Source organism: Sinocyclocheilus anshuiensis, unplaced genomic scaffold (assembly GCF_001515605.1).
Source record: "Sinocyclocheilus anshuiensis isolate Anshui unplaced genomic scaffold, SAMN03320099.WGS_v1.1 scaffold528, whole genome shotgun sequence".
NCBI classification, from domain to species: domain Eukaryota; kingdom Metazoa; phylum Chordata; class Actinopteri; order Cypriniformes; family Cyprinidae; genus Sinocyclocheilus; species Sinocyclocheilus anshuiensis.
This window is the reverse complement of record NW_015558590.1, coordinates 301,308-307,061: the sequence shown is the minus strand read 5'-3', so window position 1 is coordinate 307,061 and position 5,754 is coordinate 301,308.

Sequence of the window (5,754 nt, the reverse complement as noted above, 5' to 3'; positions counted from 1 at the left end):
TGCTCGGAGTCTGCACGTTCGTGACTTACTGCCTTCTTCTTCTTCTTCTTCTTTCTTTTACTGGCAACCGCACTTAACAGTGCATTACTGCCATCATCAGGTAGCTTGGATCAGAAACATTTCCTCTATCTCTTAACATTTTCTAACACCCCCCCCCATTACAAAGAAAAAGGAAAACTAAATACACTGGCGCTGCGTGTTCAGCTCCTCCAGTTTCCACCCCAATTCCCTTTAAATCCCAATATCCCACTTTCCCTTTTCCCTTCTACCCACACTATATCAGCATCTTCTACCTCTCTATTTATACTTATCCTACATATTAAACCTGAAACCTGTATTATTCAGAAACTGAAACAACACATTTATCGTACTATTTCCTATATCTGAGTCTAATATATTCTTTCATGTTAACTCTTTTCCTTCATTCATCCATACTTGTTCTCTTAGCACTTCTCTTTCTTCATCCTAACCCTTAACAATTAATAATCACATGTTCTACAGTTTCACTCTGTCCACATTTCTCACACACTCCCGTTGGATGTTTAGATATTAAATACAGGGGCGTAATTTCCACTGGGGACAGAGGGGACACGGGTTTGAGATGCGCCTCGCCTGAAATGTAGGTGAGAGTAGGCGGCTGCAGTGAGGGGAGGAGTGGAATAAGAGCAGGCAAGACGGACAGCTCTGACCTCTCGAAGTGGAGCAGATACCAACGAGATTACTTATTTTGTTACTGTCCTCTGTGAGGGGAGGAGTGAAATAAGCGCAGTCAAGTCGGACAGTTCTGACCTCTCGAAGTGAACAGATACCAACGAGATCAAAGGCGGATATCGCGTTATTCACACTCACGTGCTGTGTTGCTAATAAACATGATATAATTTCAGTTCTGTTGCTTTTACATGTAAATAAATATGATGAACAAGACACTCAAAGTGCTTGCTATTTAATTCCATACGAAAGGTGTATTTATCATCCATTTTTACTTTAATACAAACTTGTATTTTTGATTTTTATAGAAATATGACAACAATCACATTATCTCACACAGAGATCGCACTGTCAGAGTGCTTGGGAACATTCATGCATAATTTAAATACATAATCACATGAAATCAGATAGAAAACAAAACATTTTAGAAGAGAACCGCAGCATCACAGGTGTCTGAACCAATGAGCATTAAGCTGTGACAGTCAGTCGTTTCCCATCATGCTTTTGATCAGCGCAGTCGGTGGAGTATGGCGCTCGGACGGATTCTTTAATATGACGTTGCAACATGCACTCGTCTCACTGAACGTCTCACTGACGTCTTCATTTATTTTATTTTTTTTTTGCTATTTAATCCATTCATTTTAAGACGCAGACGAGGCGTAGACGTGACGCAGACGTCACGTAAATCACGTGTGGCAGTGAAGTATGGAAGGCCAGACGTCACGCGTGATTCACGTGTAGCAGTGAAGTTTTTTTTTTAAATTTCGCTAATACGTATCATAACACGCTGCTCACACGGCTCAGTGCAGTGTGTCTATGGGGTGTGATTTAAGCACTTAAGTATGGCGAGTATTATGTGACAGGATTACCAGCCGGAGTTGACAGTCATGTACTTTTATGTGTGAGAAGGGTACGTCGCCTCCACAGACGCGTGATAAGTACGTCGTTGAGAAGTACGTCGCCTCCTATGGGGTGTACTATTATGGGGTGTGATATATGCACTTTTTGCTGATTGCTAAGCAAACTGAGAGGAGAACTAACGTGTATACGCTCGCCAGCCGTCTGGCCAAAATCCCATAGTATTCAGGCGTCAGACGTAAGATATGAGACGTTAGACGTCACGGTCACGTGTCGGAGCTGCGCTCAAACTGCGCGGAGGCGTGGCGGCGACGTAGCAAAAAAAATTTTTTTTTTTACTTTGCGTCTGGATAAACATATTCTGTTACACCAAATACACAAAATAATGATCTTTAAAAAAGCATCATATGACCCCTTTAAATATCCTGTGCATATAGCGCTTCATCGTCTATCATGAGATTTTGGCCAAGTGTATTAAACGACATGAAAAACTAAGCGCCGATATAGCTACAATAAATGTTATAACCTGTAAGTTGATAAAAAGCGTATAATGCGATGCACTTTCTGCCTCAGATGCGGCCGTTGTAATGACAGACAAAACACAGATCTCCGTCATTCGCTGGTCAAAAACCTTGTTAACTCCATTTGAGCTTGATTTTCATAAAATGTTAAGTGCAAGTGTCTGATAAAGCCACATACCAGCTCTGACGACGCAGTGTTTGATTATTATTGAAAAAAAAAACGCTTTTTCCTTTTCTATTTGTTTTATATTTCAATGCTTAGTAATGTGCAAACTCAAAACAGATCAAATTTGCAAACCCCTCTGTAGCGCCCGCAGGAGATCACAGCCTCCAGCCACCCGGAGCTGCGTGACCCACGCACAGCACTCCCTGAGCCTGAGACAGTATGCGTATCACTCACAGTGTCACTCACAAAGAGCCTCCTGATGCGGACTTTCAGCAAACTCATTACATGTGGCATAACTGTAGCTATATTCCAAAATCCAGTGAGCTGCTTTCGTAGGCATCATCATAAACGAGCTCCAGATATGAAGACCGTTTCAAAAGCTAGGTATTGTGTATTGTGTCAAATATTCTTTGTCTTGGCCATATAAGGAAGCATGCATCCTTTGTGGAGAACCCAATTTCATATTTTTTGGTACAAACTCAAAGGTACAAAATGAAGTGAGAAATAATGCTATCAAGTAATTAATTAATCATTATTAAAATTGTATAAAGAACAAGTTTCTACAAAAAATATGAAGCAGTACAATTAGTGGCGTAGCGTCTGTGTATGCAGGGTATGCAGGTGCATATGGGCCCAGCCCTTGTCCAACAGCTGTTGAGAATTCTCGGCCCGAGTCCGACTGGATACCGACTGGATACCGTGTCTTGTGCATACCTCTCTCTTCCCCATTACACAGCTATTAAAATAGTTCTGTTTTGGTTTTTAATAGCAAAGTGGTAATTTGTATTATTTGTTAATAAACCAATGTTTTCTGAGTCAATGTTGCAAAAATTAATTTGACCAACCTGACTCGCCATCTCCTCATTGGCCATTTCCTCATTGGTCGTGCCTTTAAAGAGACATTCATCTTTAGGGATTACATAATGAAAGAGTTTTTGTTTTCGATTTGAATTATTTCGTTTTAAAGTAGTAATTTAAAGCTTTCTTCTATAGATATGTTTATCATATCTGTGACTCAATTCGTTGAGTTTCGGTTCATCATTGTGAAGCCTCCTGTTCGAGGGTGCCTCCATGTCCAGCAAAGCGCGCTTCAGCTTCGACTCTCGGCACAAACGATCAGGGGTGCGTTTCCCAAAACGACGGAACTTGCGACCATAGTTGCTTTTGGGAAACGCACCCCAGATATGCGCTTAATAGCGCACATTTATCTAGGTTAAATTTTTTAATTAATATGGTGAAAAGCATGAAGTGTTTTTTTATCCATATATTTTATTTTAGGCAAGTCGTGTTTAACAGAGAAAAAAGGCAGGGGATCCAGTCGGACTCTGGGCGAGAATTCTGATAAGCTGTAGGACAAGGTCCGGCCCGTGCAGGGCACTATTCATTCCCTCGTTTCAACTAAAACTTCCCTGGGCTCAGCGGGCCCCCAAACTGCCTGGGCCCGTTCACTTCGAGAGGTCAGAACTGTCCGTCTTGACTGCGCTTATTCCACTCCCCCCCCCAACTTCTCAAACCAAAGTTACACCCTTGATTAAATGTAATGTTTTATTCAAACCTGTATGTCCCATAATTATACTTTCCTCCCTCCTATTTCTCCCACTTTTTCTACCTTTTCCCACTTTCTTTTGTATTGCACATAAATGTCCCCCTTTAGTCTCATTATCCCAATACTGTTGCTACTTTTTAATCACTTTCTCCTTTATTACTGATTTTATTTCTCTTATACTATGTGATAGCTCAATTTCTACTATTTCATCATCTACTGCTTGCTTAGCTAATTTATCTGCTTCTTCATTTCCTTTAATTCCCACATGGGCTGGAACCCACATAAACTGTACTTCTATTCTACTCTGTTTTAACTCAAAGAGATTTTGAAGGATTTCCATTATTAAATCTGGCCTTGATTCTGATTTTTGGTTATCAATACTGACTATTGCTGAATATGAATCTGAACAAATGACCGCATTTTGTATTTCTCTTTCCTTAATTAGTTGTACTGCTAGCAGAATAGCCATCAATTCACCTGTATATACTGACAGTTGATCACTTATTCTAGCTTTTTTCTTCATCAGTAACTTTGGCACATTAACTGCCACTCCTACTCTCCCTCTTTTTTTGGAGGCATCTGTGTATATCCGTATATTATTTCCATACATAAGTCCTAAATACTCCTTTGCTCTCATTACTTCCATCTCATTACTTCCTTCTCTCTGTCTTATCTTCAGTAATGTTAAATCTACTACTGGCTGAGGAAGAATCCATAAGGGGTTATGTGGATACATTACTCTTGGTATACATCTATAATTGTTTATCCCCATCTCCTTAATATCTTCTTCTACAACCCATCCAAAACTCTTATGTTTATTCATTCCTTGTTCCCAACATATTCCTAGTATTTTCTTTGTTGGATGTACCTGACTCTGACTCATCCTGACTCTTAAGTTTTGTCCAATATACAGCCATTAACTGTTGCCTTCTAATATAAAGCGGCATTTCGTTTATCTCTACTTGCATTGCTGCAATAGGTGTTGTTGGATATGCCCCACAGCAAATTCTCAATGCTTGCGCTTGAATTCTGTCCAATTTCTCTAACTGAGATTTTGCAGCCAGCCCATATGCTATACTTCCATAATCTACCACAGATCTTATCATTGCTATATAAACTGTTTGAAGCGCCCCTCTATCTGCTCCCCACTCTTGTCCTGCCATACATTTCATTACATTTAAAACTCTTTTACACTTACTCACTATCTTATCAATATGTTCTTTCCATGTAAGTCTAGTATCCAGCCACATTCCTAGGAATCTAATTGATGTTACTCGTGCCATATCTTTGTTATATATTCTTAACTTCCATTCACTGTCTACTTTCTTATTAGAAAATATAATAGTTTGTGACTTCTCCACAGAAAACTTAAATCCCCATTTGTATGACCATTTAACTACCTCATCCACAGCCTTCTGCATTTTCCCCATATTGAACTTATTGTTTCTTCCTCTGAACCACAAAGCCCCAACAGTGATCTTCCAATACTCCTATCCACCTTACTAAACATATCATTTATCATTATTATAAAAAGCACTGGACTTATTACACTACCCTGAGGAGTGCCATTTTCTATTATTCCTTGAGATGATATAGAGTCTCCTACTCTCACTCTTATTACTCTTTGTTTAAGGAAGTCACTAATCCAATTAAACATTCTTCCCCCTACCCCCATCTCCTGCAATTTTATCATCAAACCCTCTCTCCATAACATGTCATAGGCTTTCTCAATATCGAAAAACACGGCAGTTACTGATTCTTTATTTGATAGAGCCTTCTTTATTTCCGCTTCCAAACACATAACCGGATCCATAGTTCCTCTTCCTACCCTAAATCCACTTTGATAAGGTGATAATTTTCCATCTTTTTCCAAAAAATAAACTAGTCTGTCTGTTATCATTCTCTCCATCACTTTCCCTAAATGAGATGTAAGGGCTATTGGTCTATAATTAGCC